This window comes from Muscardinus avellanarius, assembly GCF_963383645.1.
Source record: "Muscardinus avellanarius genome assembly, chromosome: 2".
NCBI classification, from domain to species: Eukaryota; Metazoa; Chordata; class Mammalia; order Rodentia; family Gliridae; genus Muscardinus; species Muscardinus avellanarius.
This window is the reverse complement of record NC_137787.1, coordinates 14,022,085-14,038,113: the sequence shown is the minus strand read 5'-3', so window position 1 is coordinate 14,038,113 and position 16,029 is coordinate 14,022,085.

Here is a 16,029-nt window from a genome sequence, read left to right as displayed (position 1 = left end):
TAAAAATAAATATTTTTAAAAAATAATCCACATTTTTCTTTTTCTTTCCTTTCTCTTTCTTCTACTTTTTTTCTTTTTTTTTTTTTCTTTTGGTATTGGGGATTGAATCCAGGGACATTCTACCTCTAATCTACATCCTAAGCCCTTCCTAAACAGTGGAATATGTACACAACGGAATTTTACTCAGCCATCAAAAAAAACTCAATTATATCATTTACAGGGAAATGGGTGGAACTGGAGGACATTATGCTAAGTGAGATTAGTCAGTCACAGAAATAAGAAAGCAGACGCTTTCCCTAATATGTGAGAGTTAGGGAGAAATGGGTCATACGAGGAACTCTAGATGAAAAAGAAAATCCTATGGAGGAGCAAACAAGACAACCTAAAGGAGGAGAAAGGAGGGGGGAAGAGGAAAATCTCTAAAACATGTACTTAAACATATCAAAGTCAACCACTAAGCCGAGCAAGGGAGGGAGGGAAGGGGAGGGAATGGGGTGGGAATTGGGTGGGGGTTAAATCAGTGATGTGTGCATGTCTGTACACACAAGTTTTTTACCCCAATATGATGTATGAATATAATGCACCGATAAAAATTTTAAAAAAATTCTATTTTGAAACAGGATCCCACTACATTGCTAAGGATATAAGTTGCTGAGGCTGGCTACAATCTGTGGGCCTCCTGTCTCAACTTCCTATGTACTGAGATTATAGGCATGGGCCATCAGGCTTGGCTTAGTTGACTATTTTTATTACCTATAAGTGAAATCATTTGAGCTTCAGTTCATAAATTTTCATTATATTTTCTGTAAATAATCTTTTAGTTGGTACTTGATCTTATATTTTTTATAAATTGAAGTATAAAATTTTAAAATAATGCATTATTTTTTTCTAATTATTTGTCTTTTGCTTTCTCCCTCAACATTTTCCTTCTAGAAATACACAAAATATTTGGTTTAAATAAGCTTTTTAAAATGTTTAGTTTTATAAATTAATTAGAATTGATATGGTGAAATTAAGGTTACCTTTGTTTATATTTTCAAATATGGGCATAACTAAACTAAAATGTTTTATAAGATATTTATTCTAAGCAGGGTGTGGTGGCACATGCTTGTTATTCCAGCATTTGGGAGGCTGAGACAGGAGGATTGCTTTCTAGGACAGCCTCAGCTACTACTTAGTGAGGCCCTTTGCAACTCAGTGAGGCTCTGTTTCCAAATAAAAATTAAAATATAAGCCAGGAGTGGTGGCACAGCTTGTAATTCCCATGCTTGGGTGGCGGAGACAGGAGGATTGCGCAGGTTTGAAGTCAGCCTCTCTGGTTTAAGAGACCCTGTTTCCAAATAAAAATATAAAATAGGTCTGGGAGTGTAGCCCAGAGGTAGAAGGATTTCTAGGAACCCCAGTACCACCAAAATAAAATAAAATAAAATAAAATAAAATAAAATAAAATATAGGTCTAGGGGTATAGCTCAGATATGGAATGTCCCTAGGTTCTATCCCTAGTACTGCAATCTCTCTCTCTCTCTCTCTCTCTCTCTCTCTCTCTCTCTCTCTCTCTATATATATATATATATATATATATATATACATATATATATATATATCCTGTGTTGTTCTGAGATAATTTAGGATCATTTATGGCTTATACATTTAAAAATTATATGTATGATAGAATAACTCTTTTCTCATCATAATTTTTAATTTTTATATGATAAAATTGCCTAAAATAACATCATTGCCCACCTCAATATTACACTTACAAAATAATTTAACAGAAATAGTTTTGTCAGTACTTCTCATCTCCTTAGGATCATGTCTATTTTATGACAGTCAGTGAAGCTGTCTTTTATATCTTAATCTTTTTATTCCTGAAACTTTCCATGGCATAGGTTTATAATTTTCATGAATTGGCTCTTCTGGTGCTGGAGGATGAAATGTTTTGTAAGGAACCTTGGAAAAAGATAAGGCGGTTGAGTAAAATTTAGATACCACATTCTCCCTCTCCATCATGAAAAGGAATGGATCTAGAGTATAGTCTCCTCAGTGAGATCAGCCAGTCTCAGAAAGTCAAGAGTTCTGTCTTTACTCTCCTATGTGGAAACTAGAGAGAGAAAAAAAAAAGAAATTGAGATATAAAAAGAGAGACCCAGTAGACTAGTGGAAGGGGACTGGGAGAGAGAGGTGGGGATGGGAAAAAAGAGGATCAGAAGGAAACAGTTCAACTCATGCTATGTCCATGTATGAAGTATCACTACCAATTTCACAAACATTTATGTGAAGGGGTGGAGTGGGGTGGAGTCCAGAAAGAATCACACCGAGTGCCATTTGCATGTATGCTCGTATCACATTGAACCTTACTTATTATGATGTATACTTACAATGCACCAATAAAGAATATATTTTAAAAAGATGGAGGAGGGAGAGAGTATGATGTTTCTTTTGCAGTGATGGTCCTTGGTGTTATAAAGTGAAGAGATGAAAACAGAAATGGAAGGAACAGTTTCAATGGGTCATTTTGAGACAAGGTGCCACAGCAAGGAACACTTTGGTTCTTGGTGAGAGTGTGCCATGGAAGATGAGTAGAGGGGGCATGTGCAATCCCAAGTGTGGCTGACCCTGTGCAGTGAGGTCACAGGCAAATTAACATCTACAAGGTCTATTGTGTTGAGAGATTGAATTCACGGTGTGGAATCAACATTAATACAAAACACCAAAAGCCATAGCACTGTGGAGTAGAGGCTTCCAGTGGCTTCAGGAGGTGTGGCATGAACTCAGGTAAAGAAGCAGAATTCCTGCAGGTAGGGGTAACTAAGGAAAAAAGAGTTTTTCATGTGGCAGAGCACAATATTGTTTATGGAGAGCTGGATTTATTAAATCTTCATAGCAATGAACTCTCCAAAGCAGCTTAAGGAGCTCTGGTCTAAGGGCAGGTCTTTGGCTGGATATAAAAAATAACGGCCTTAAAGTTTTCTGTGTGCACCGATAGAATATATCTCTCTTCTTCCCTGTTCAGATGTTCTTGTTCTTCTACCCACAGAAAAGAATTGAGAGAAGAATAATCACAACCAAGTTAGCTGTATCACAAAGCAAAGTCAAAGCTGATTGGAGAGGTGTGCTGGTACTCCCAGTAGTCCCAGTATTTGGGAGGCTGAAACAGGAGGATTGTAGGTTTGAAGCAGGTCTCAGAAATTTAGCAAGAGGCTCAGTAACAGTGAGATCTTGTTTCAAATTTTTAAATAATAATAATAATATTAATATTAATAATTAATAATTAATATTAATTAATAATAATTTGTATACAAAAGTATACAAATTTTAAATAATAAAAAAATTTAAATAATAAAAGAAGAAGAAGAAGAAGAAGAAGAAGAAGAAGAAGAAGAAGAAGAAGAAGAAGAAGAAGAACTCAGCAATAGTATGTCTCTGGGTTCAATCTTCAGAAACACACACACAATTAAAGCTGGATAATTCAAATTAATAAAGGAGAATTAATAAAAATCTTCCAATGAGAAGGAAGTTCAGTGAGATTCAACTCAATGAAACAAATGTTTATTGGACACCCACTCAGGTAGAAGCACTCAGCCAGGAATGCTCTGTGATCTTTTACCCTCTTTGAAAAAGAAATAAGTATTTTTCCTTTTATCATGGATCATCACAGGTAATGCAAAACTTAAATTTCTCTGTTCAATATCTCCTAGCAACTCCCTAGCAACCTTCAAATGAACAAGCTTTTGCCAATGAGATTCGTAGGACAAAATTTTAAGAGAAAGCTTTTCTTTTTTTGCTACTGAACCTTTAATTTTAAATATGTTACAAAAAGAAGAAAAGTAATATTTCATACAAAAGCTTAAATTATTAAGTATTCCTTCCCATCTCAACAGCTAGCATAATATTATGAACAATAAATGCCTGTGGAATTGAAATTCATTAAACATAGTTAAAGCTGGAGGAATCTGGGAAAAGCAAAATTTCTCTCCTTGTTCATGGCGTCATTTTCTCTTATATTCTTCATAGATGATATTTAGCCAAACTCTAATTTTTTGGTCTATTTAATTGAAGATCTGAGTACCTGAATAAACTCTTGGTTCTCTTCCTGCACAAAATTTACATTCCTGCTTATAAACCATCTGCAACAACAGCCTTAAATTGCATTTGTGTGGTTTTCTCTCTCTTTCTCAACCTCAAACAAGATAGTCAACTAACAAAGATTCTAACCAACAAACTAAATAAAGGAAAATGTACTGAAAACTTTCATCACTTTGTATTCCACAAATACTTCACAAACACGTCACACCCTAACTATGGCCTTTTATCCTTCTAAAATTGCAGGTACCTAGGGGATCATCTGAAGGCTTGTGTTCTCTGCCCTCCAAATCCATATGTGGAAATCCTAATTCCCCTGTGTGATGATATGAGGAGATGCAGGCATTTAAGTGATGTCTCAAAGGGACTCCAGAGAGCTTGCATCCTCCTTCCACCACATGAGGATACAGGGGGGGAAAAAGAATGACAGTGCAGAAGAGGGCTCTCCCCAGAATTGACCACACTAGTTTCCTGATCTTTCTGGAGACTGCTTATCAGCCTCCCTGTGTGTGGTACATTGTTATGGCAGCCCAAACTTAGACAATACACATTCCAGTGTTTTAATCTCTGTATGAACTGGTGAGCTGGTCTCTAGAAAAATAAGATTCCAGCTTAGAGTGATGGATTACAGGAATGCCTGTAATTGCAGTACTTGGGAGACTGAGGCAGGAGGATCACAGGTTCAAGACTAACCTCAGCAACTTAAAAGACTCTAACCAATTTAGCAAACCCTGTTTTAAAATAGAAAAAGAATTGGGCTTAATAGATCAGAGGTAGAACTCCTCTGAGTTCGATCCTCAGTATATAAATAAAATAAAGTAAAATCTCAGTTTGCAGTGGTTGCTAATTTCAGTGGCATAAATTCTCCCAGCAAAGTTTTTTTTTTTTAAATATATCAATATGAGATCATTGAAACAGAGTTTGAGCCTGGTGGGGTGGTGCACACTTGTAACCCAAGTCCTTGGGAGGCTGAAACAGGAGGATTGCAGGTGTGAAGCCAGTCTCAGCAGTTTAGCAAGATTTTCAGCAATTTAGTAAAACTCTCTTTTAAAATTAAAAAAAATACAATAAATTAGTACTGGGATGTAGCTCAGCAGTAGAATGACCCTATGGTTCATTCACACACACACACACACACACGCACACACACACACACACACACACACACGAAAACAATCTTGCTAGCCTCCCAAACTCAACTCCACTCTGCCTCTTTAGTATTAATCCCTTAATTTCCCCTTAAATTTTTCAAATACCTATTCTATTTGTGTAGAGCTCTGGTGTGGTGAGATGAATTTCTTCCCTAGAATCTCTACCAACAGCCTTGTGCTTTTATCCATCCAATAACACCTTAGTCCTGAAATCAGCACAGCATTCCACCCTGTGTTCCAACTGAGAGTCTGCGCTGTGTGATCAAGAGCTCGCTGGGGATGGTAAATGGCTATGCTCTACTTACTGGTTGGTTCACATCACCACTGATCAATGCTGGCTTTAGCTCTGCTGACTTTTCATTCAATGGCTGTTGAAAACCACAGCTTTTTCTCAAGTTCACTGTTCTACCATCGCCAGCTCAAGTGCTGGAGACATTAGCGTTTGTATTGGCAAGAGGCTGGAGACCTTTGGGGAGGGCATTAGTCCATTTTATGATCTGATCCTCCCAGGATGTCTCCTTTATAGCTCTTTGTTTTGCTTACTGATGGATGTCTAGATGAAGGAGGATGTGTTTTACATCCTATTCAAATCTATTTCTTTCACTTTATTTCTTCTCCCCATACTCACAGGTTTCTAGAAACTTCTTCATCCATGGACGTCTCTCCAGACCCAGAACTGTTTTGCCCAGATTGTGTCTCTCCCTTCATCCCTCAAACACATTCTCATTTTGCTTTCAACTAAAAATTAAAATCTTTTAAAGGTGATAGATCTTCTTACTGCTGTCATATCTTTTCCTGCATTTAAGATTCTAGAGAGAATGGTTTACACACAGCAGGGTTTTATCCTATCATATGCAATAAAATACATTTTTATTTGCTCTGGGTTTACCCATAACCCCAGTCTACCATTCCACCTGTCCATCACACACGCTCAGTCCGATTTCTCCCACTCAACCACTGATGATGAGTGTCCCAGGTTCAACTTCTTAGTACTTACATAATCTGTATTTCTTTGTTAAGTATAATCTTCATTGCCTCCTTCTTGAAAAGCTTATCCTATTTGATTCATATCAAATGGTACTTATATAACTTCACCCTATTTCTCTCTTTCTGTGGTCATTTTCTTCTATTGATTTATTTATTTTGTAAAAGTGATCATAGCAACAAATATGTGCATCATCATTGTATTATGTCTTTGGGCAATACCTTTCACCCTTTAGCTGTTCATTTTTAATATTAATGAACCTTAAGTATCTATATCTATATCTATATATGTATATATATACTGACCTATCACCACACCTTATTATTTCCACTTTTTGCCTGAATACTATATGAGAATATCTACTCTAAAAATAAATCTGAGTGTGTGTGTGTGTGTGTGTGTGTGTGTGCATGCATATGTGTGTGTTTTACCAGTGACTAAAACCAGGAACATTCAACCTCTAAGCTCCATCTTTAGCTATATTTTGTTTTTTATTTTAATACAGGATCTTGCCAAATTACCACATGCTGTCCTCAAATTTTTAGTCCCCTTGTCTCAGCTTTCCAAGTAATAGGAATAGAAATGTGTGTCCTGCACGAACTCATTTATTTCTCCCCAGACTTCATCCTTTTCCTGTTTCACCTATTGCACTTGGTGGAACCAAGATTTACACAGCCCAGTTAAGATCCTTGAACTTAGTTGCCTTGGAGATCTCTCATCTCCATTATTATTTGCATATATGCATGCCCAATTAATTACCAAGCCCCAAATGTTTCTGGAATCTACATCCCTCCATTTGAGCCTCCATTCTTTTTACTAGAATGATGACAAAGCTTCTTCACTTGTCTCTCCATTCCCCCACCCAAACTCTGCCCCCACCCGGGTATTAGTGTTTTAGCTAAGTCTGCATGGCCTACATAGTAGAGTCTCAAGCATCAATTATACCAAAAGAATCATCCTGACTTTGTGCCTGGTGACCTTCCTTTCCCCTCTGCCTGGAATACCTTACCCTCAATTCATTCTCCTTCAGTTAGCTCCTTAACATCAAAATTTTAACAGAAAGCTTTTCCAGAAAGCCTGACTGGACCTGCTTCTATGCTGGGAACAGGTCTCTATTTATTTCTCTATTTTTAAATTTCTGTACTAGGAGCAGTTCCCTATATTATTTTGTGGTACCCAGGGGTGTTCTGCCTCTGAGCTACATCCCCATGTGTATTTTTTTTTTATTTTGAAACAGGGTCTTGCTAAGTTGTAGAGGGCTTCACTACCTTGTGGAAGCTGGCCTTGAACCTGCAATCATCCTGTCTCAGCCTCCTAAGTATTGAGATTACAAGCATGCACCACCACGCCCGGCCAAGCAGATCTTTATTTTGACACTCATTCCACTCTTTTGAAATTCTTTATTTACCTATTGTCTAATAGAACTGAGCTCTTTCACAGCAAGGAAAGTATTATATTGTTAATAGAGTGTGTTTGACACAGAGCTTGGCACCTGGTTTCCATCCACTAAATACTAATCCTACTTGACATAATGCAATTGAAATTTAATAAATACCATGGAACTTTCTGTCCAGGACCAGCAGAAAACTCTCTATTAATTTTGCATAGTTAATACATGTTCAGTGAATGAGAGCATTTTTTCTGTAGCTTGATATATATCAAGAAAGAAGTCAGGAAGGAAAGAAAGAAGGAAAGAAAGAAAAAAGGAAGGAAAATAAGAATGAAAAAAGGAAAAAAGAAAAAGATAAAAGAAAGGAAGGAGCAGCAGTGAGCTTTCTCATTGCTTTTCCCCACCCCTTACATTAGGAATAAATGTGGAGTGAGGTTCATGATCAGGGGAAGGTGAGGAGGAGAGTAAAGTACTGAGGACTAACTCTGACATCATTTCTCCAATGCTGGTCTTGAACTTGACCCTGAGGTACCAAATATACTAAGCCCTGAAGTGCTGCTGTTAATCACAATGAGGCCTGGATCAGGAACCAATGCTGTTTCTTCCATTGACCAGCAGAGGATGCGACAGAGCCAAAAGAAGGTGATGGCTAGCAACTCCACACATTTAGGAAACAGGGCTTCTCTTTTCCACTGCTTCCTGTCTTTTCAAGGTGCCCCTGGGGGAGCTTCTGACTTAATGCTATTTTTTATCTTATTATCACTTATCCACTGCAACCCATGATAATATTGTTGCTTTGTTTTTAAATAGGCAAAAAAGAAACCTATGGTAAGTTTTCAATGATAAGACTCAAGACCTATGCTTCATTGTTTCTTAAGCTCATTATAAAATCAAGGATAAGTAAAATGCACAAAAGTTTATTTTAAACCCCCTTTGCCTTAGCTTTGCAGGGCAATGGAAATATGCAGCTATCCTAAGCTTTCTTTCAGTTTCCCCAGCCATCCATTGACTCTGCCATTCCTAGTGAGTGAATCAACCAGCCTCTTAAATCACCGTATGCTTTCAGTGTCATATCCAGTCTGCAGCACTGCAAACATCTCAGTTGTCAGAGGAGACATATCTGGGCATAATATCACTTGCAAATGATTTATTCCATAAAGCCCATAAAATGCATGTTGAGCTCCTAAGCTTATTATTCCCATAGTAAACAATGATGTAAGGGAAACTATCTTAATCTGCTCACAGTATGAGGAGTGTCAAGGGAAAGACATATTGCATTTAACATCTTTTGCATTATCAGTTGACTAATAGGGTCAATGGGGAAAAAAAAAACACACTTGAGTTAAGTGACTAGAAATAATCTTACTGTGAAGCCATGGTGCTGAAAATGGGTAGACCAAATCCAGAAGATTCTGATCTCTCTCCCTCTCTTTTTTTTCCCATCAATGCTTTTTTATTTTCCTTGCTTCAGGCACTATCTCTGATTGCCTAAATGCAGCTGAATGCATGCTTTTAAAAAGGTATTTCATACAGAAAAGATGAGGAGCGAATCATCCAAGAAAAATGAACAAAGGTTTCATGCCAGTGGTCTTTCAATGAGGTTGTGCTGGCATTTGGAGTAAGACCATTTTCAGCTGGGAAGGGCTGTGTCTCACATTCTGGGCAGTTAGTGTCCTTGGTTTCTTTCTGTAAAACCCTGGGAGCATGCTGCAACTATCATGAGAATCAAGTGTGCATATTTGAAAGCACTCCTTTGAGTGGATGAGAAGGCATTCATCCAAGAAACACCCATTGGAAATGTCTTGTACAATGTGACTTTATCACAAATGTTTGTTCTGAAGGGATGTGTTGCTTACTACCACTGAGGAACATGGGGCTGTCAGATTGCAGAGGTGCAAAGACTTGAAATAACAAATCAGAAGAAGCCACGTCACCTGAATTGAAACCCAGGACTCTGAAACACGAGAGCACTGGGTTAAAATTCCTGTTTCTTCCAGCTATGGTGGTACACTCCTGAAATCTCACAACTTGGGAAAGTGGATCAGGAGGATGAACTTTATTTATAGGCCAGTCTCAGAAACTTAGCAAGGCCCTCAGCAACTTAATAAGAACCTGTTTCAGAAAAAATAGTGATGAGGGTATAGCTCAGAGATAGAATACCCCTGGGTTTCATCCATAGGAGCACAACAAACAAACAAACAAACAAACAATCCTACCAAGTAATTGTACAAAAGCAGAGTTTTTAGCCTTCACCACTATCTACTGGTGTCCAGGAATCGTGTCCTTTTTATTGAACTCAGTGCATTCTCAGGTTCCTCTTAATAACAGTGATGAAAAATTTCTACAGTCGTGAGGATACTTGTAACTTGTTGGACAATTTTTCTCCATGCCACCTTCCATTCCCAAGATAACAACCATAATGGTAGAAATAACCCAGACATAGTCAATGTTCTTCAGGTACAACAACATTTTCATTCCTCACTACCAACCAGGAAAGTAGATCACTCTATATTTTACCATACGTTTTGAATTTGTTAAGCATATTTCTAATTATTTCAGGAAGGAATAAAAGAGGTCAAATGCTTGGTTTTTAAATCTGGTAGCAATGAAAAAACTCTAAAAAATTAATGCTTAGTTGAAAAGTATGTCAATAGCTCTAAAATGGCCAACTCAAGCAGAAGATAAAATTATCTTTTTATAGTGATGATATAAGAAAGAAAAAAGACATGGAAAAAGACAAGGACAAAGAAGGAAAAAGACTTAAAAATGACAGGCCTGTCTCACAAATTGTCATGTTTTCTTGGTGGAGACAACTTCATCTGTTCTACGTATTAAATTAAATATAGAAAAAATATATTTGAATCTTCATCATTGTGTAATATCATCCTATGTCTAATACATGTAACATAATCTTTTAATCTTATATCTCATGTTTTATGATATTTATATAATCTTATATTTATATTCAATATCACCATGCACATGTATTTATTAAAGATTATATACTCATAAGTGTATCTGGATCTAGCGTTAAACATTGTAGTGGAAAGTGAGTAGTACATAGTTAGATATTTGTTGTTTTCTTTATACTATTTCAATGTTTAAAATGTTTTAGTGATTTTGAATAAAGAAAAAGCCAAAATATATTGGAATTAACTTTCATTATAATTTAATAAAAACATGTTAAATTTAAGTAGATGAATCCATACTTGAGTTCAAGAGATATAAAAAATTTCAGGGACTAGAAGTGGAAGTGTCTTTGAAGGAAATGAAAGAGCTGGGTGGATTTAGGTAGAAGGACCCTCAAATCTCAACCAAAAGACTACTAGAGCTGATTAACAAATTTAGCAAAGGAGCAGAATATTAAATCAATGGAAAAAATCAGTAGATTTTCCCTATGACAACCATTAATCCATTGAGAAAGAAATCCCCAAAACAATTCTATTCTCAATAACCTCAAAGCCAATAAAATGCCTAAGAATAAACATAACCAAGGAGGTAAAAGACCTCTAAAATGAAAATTATAAAACACTAAAGAAAGAAATTGAATATCTTGGAAGATGGACAGATTATTTTTGCTCTGGGATAGGAAGAATAAATATTATCAAAATTGCCATTTTACCAAAAGTGATCTACAAAGTCAACAATCCTTATCAAAATACCACTGTCATTATTCACACACCTAGAAAAATCAGTCATAAGCCGGGTGTGGTGGTGCATGCTTGTAATCCCCACGCTTGGGAGACAGAGACAGGAGGATTAGGCAGGTTCGAAGCCAGCCCTGCTGGTTAATAGACCCTGTTTCCAAATAAAAATATAAAAAATAGTTCTGGTAGTGTAGCCCAGAAGTAGAAGGTTTCCAAAAACCCCAGTACCACCAAAAAAGGAAAAAAGAAAAATTAGTCGTAAATTTGATATGGAGTAACAACAACAACAACAACAACAAAAACAGAATAGCCAAAGCAATTCTAAGCAATAAGAACCATGCAGGAGACATCACAATTCCTGACTTTGAATTATACTACAGAGATAGAGTAATATTAACAGCATTATTTTGGCACAAAAACAGGCACAAAGACCAGTTGAACAGAATATAAGATACAGAAACAAATCCACACACTTCTAGCCAATTGATTTTTGACATAGGTACCAAAGACATACACAGGAGAAAAGACAGCCTTTTTAACAAATGATACTGGAAAAACTGATTATCCATTTGTAGAAAAATAGAACTAGATTCTTACCTCTCATCCTGCACAGGAGTCAGCTGAAATTGAATCAAAGACCTAGAAGTTAGGTCAGAGAAGCTACTAGTGGTTGGCATAGGTCCAACACCCCAACAATAACAGGTGGAAATGTACTCAACAAGACTTCTAAAGCTCAGGAAATTAAAACAAGAACTAATAAGTAGGACATTAAACTAAAAAGTTTCTGCACATCAAAGGAAACCAGCAAGAGTCTAAAAAGAAAGCCCATGGAATGGGAGAAGATCTTTACCATCTATCCCTATGACAGAGGACTAATATCTAGAATATGCAAAGAACTTAAAAGACTTTACAGTAGAAAAATAAACCAAACAAGAAATGGGCAACTAAATTGAATAGACACTTCACAAAAGAAGAAATACAAATGGTCAATAAATACATAAAAAATGTTCAACATCATTAACAATCAGGTAGATGCAAACCAAAACTACACTGAAATTATATCTAACCCCAATCAGAATGGCAATCTTCAAGAAGTCAACTAACAATAAATGTTGGAAAGGATGTGGGGAAATAGGAACTCTTTTACACTGTTGGTAGGAATGTAAACTAGTTTAGCCAGTATGGAGATCAGTGTGGAGATTTCTTAGAAAACTGGGAATGGATCCACCATATGATCTGGTTATACTACTCCTTGGCATCTTTCCAAAGAGGTTGAAACCAGGGAACTATAGTAATATATGATACCTATGTTCATAGCAGCATAATTAATAGCCAAATTATGGAACCAACCTAGGTGTTCATCAAAAGATGTATGTATTAAAAAATATGGGAAATACCCAAAATAGAATTTTACTCAGCAATAAAGAAGAACAAAATTTCTTGTTATTTTCAAAAAAATGGAAGGACCTGGAGAACATCATCACCTTAAATGAGACTGGCCCATCACAGAAAGTGAAGGGTCATAGCTTTCCTCTAATAGTCACAAGCTAAGGAGTCATTGGGATACAAGAGAAACTCCAGATAATGGAGGAGTAACCTCAGAGGATCCAGGGAGGTGGTCTAGGAAAAGGGAAGAGGAAGATTGAAGTTCATTAATGGAAATACTACCATCGAGTGTGAATATATGTGAATAGACCAACATCAATCTTAGTACTCTGTGTTGGGAAGGGGGGATGGGGAGGTTCAGGGGGGCACCAAGTACTGTGTGCATATATGTCACTATCAACACGATTCACATTATGTGATTCACATTATGTCACATGAAAAAGGAAGAAGTTGGGTGGGCATCTTGCCATCCAAATGGGTATTAGTACCAGATACAATGTGGTAGAGGGGAATATGGCTCTGATGCCCAATTTCTGAGAACAGGATGCATGTTCAAATGATAAAAGAAATGGACTCTGAAGCTGACCTTAAACCTTGCATTTCTGCTCCATGTATCCAAGGAGTACTAGCAGAATGCAGCTGCCAGCTCAGGGAGGGTGAGAGGAAGCTCCCTCTCTCTGGAGCCTTGAATATTCAGTTTACTATCCTGCAACATCTGGATCACATTATTTGTGCATCATCAGTTGAGGAAAGTAAGTAACCCAAGGCAGGATCACAGGAACCTGTAGCATTTCAAGAAAATACAAAGTCTTGTTGGATACCTTTATATAGAATACACAGAACAGAGTCTTGGTCTGTGTTACTCCAGAAGTGAAGCCTGAGATTTAGGTTTAGATTATCTGCTGAGTGGATTGAGAAGCAACAATAAGGGACTGATAAATAGGGACAAGAAAACCAACAAAGGCTGTGTTATTAAAGCAGTCACCATCAAGCTTGGGAACCTGGAGCACAAGTTCGCAGAGGAACTCTGAGACATTGTATGAAGCACACTTCAGAGTTAGTAGGTGAAGAGATGGAGGTTTTACATACCTGGTCCTTGTTGGCCATTGCTTACAGTTTACTTCTAAGAGCTTCACTGACACATCTGATTTTCTTGTCTAGGAGTGAATAGTCCTTCAGTCAGGGGAGGAAAAATTGTCTTCGGGCAAAAAGTCTACAGTAGTTACAGTAAATGGTTTTCTGGCAAATGTGATAGGATGGGAATAGGTCATGACCAGCTTCAACTTCAGTGACCATGCTTAGGGATCAGGTACGAAAACTCTGTGCCTGCCCATTTAAAACATTATATTGATTTTAAAATTATGTGAGAATTATGCTAGTCAATGTGGTTATACTCAAAAGTCTTCAAAACACCAAAAAAAAAATCACATTATACTCAATAATGGTGACTCCATACTTTCCACAGTATTTTTTAATATTCACTGTAAAAAACAAACCCTGTGTGCTAGTCATTCTTTATTTTATGAAGTACTAGAAATTAAATCTAGGGACATTTGGAGAGGTACCCCCAGCCCCCTCCTTTTTTGGTGGTAGTACTGGGGTTTCTGGAAGCCCTTCGGACTACACTCCCAGACCTATTTTATACTTTTGTTATTTGGAAACAGGGTCTCTGAAGCCAGAATGGCTGGCTTCAAACCTGTGTGATTCTCCTGTCTCTGCCTCCCAAGTGTGGGGATTACAAGCGTGAGCCACCATGCCCAGTCCCCCAGCCCCTTTTGTTTTACTATTTTGAGGTAGGTTCTTACTAAGTTGTTCAGGGCCTTGCTAAGTTGTAAGGCTGACCTTGAAGCTGTGATCCTCCCAAACACTGGGATTATAGATGTATCTCACCATACTAGCTCTATGTGTATACTTTTAAATAGGTTAGTCAACAGCAATTTTGCCTGGTTACAGGAATCCAGGAATTAGTGCGGTCGGGCACATGCGCTAATTGTTTTGTGTTTGTATGTTTTAAAGTGTTTCCTAAGTAAAAAGGCAGAGTAAACTAGCATGTCTGGCCACTTTCTCTCTCACCAGGCTAGGACTGGCAATATCTTTCAACCTTCATGTATTTCTTCCTTCAGGCTTTTTGCCTGTTTTCAGAGTCTAAGAACCTCTACTTCTGACAGTTGTTTGGAAGCAGAGGTATCATGAAACCAACTGAGTTAATCTCATGATTAATCATGCTCCATCAACTAATTGTGGTGGCAACTGAAAAAGAGCTTCTGGACCAGATATCACGAAGATGTGGAGACAAGGAAAGAGCTGCCTATGATTCTGAACATCTCGTAAATGACTTGCCTAAGGCCCTTCTCCCAGCCTAGAACTGAGTCTCATAAAGCTTGACTTGCAGTTACTACGATTGGCCACCAGAAAAGAAAAATTATTCATCTTCAGTTTCTTTCTCTAGATGAGAAGGTTAAAACTGTTGATTTAGCATGCTTCTATTCATGTTGGCTAAATGTTCTTCTACTGTTAGTTTACAAAACAGTCTTTCACCTAAGGCATGAATGTTTTTAACACATAAGAAAATATCTTAATATTACCTTTTTTATTTCTATGATATTCTCTCTTTGAGCATTCACTGATGAGAAGGGACTCATCAGTGTTTGATGTTTTTGCTGAAACTTTTGCCAGGGAGAAAGGTGAGCATTAGTTGGTAAGTGAAGGCCTCAATGGTGCTGGCCTCCACCTGCTCACAGGGTTAAATACACCCAGAAAAAAGGATAGCAAGGCCTTCCCAGTCTGGACCTGTTTTTTCAACTCCTTGTCTTCCACAAACCCCTGTCTCTCCTTCTGTTGTCTTCTTAATTGGATGAAGTAATTTTCTGGCAGTTCTATGACTTCCAAGCCTCCCTGTGTCTGACCTTGTTGATCCTTCTGTCTGAAGTTCCATCCCCTCATTTTCCCTTTGGAAGATATATTCCCCCTCAATGCCAAGACCAAACATCACTTCCTCTGACAAATCTGAGATCTTTCATCTTTCATCATGCCTGCCTAAACCCATTAGAACCTCTTCCTAACTTACTCTTTTAGCAATTTGTCAAACTGATAGCTTCTTCCACTAAATTATAATTGCCTCTACCAATAGAATTTTGTGTCTTAATGATTTTTCAAACAACAAGCATGAGCCAATCCTTAGTAGATAGTCAAATATTTGTAAATGATATAAGAAACTGAAAGAGCATGCAAAAAAGCTTTATTCTAACCATATGGGGCAACAACAACAACAGACACTAGAGGTTTAAGGCCTAGTGTTTATTAATTTATTGGCTTGTGGCTCACATTGAATTTGGTTCTTCACATAGGAAGTATAACAGCGTCTGGAACATATCAACCCTCTCCATT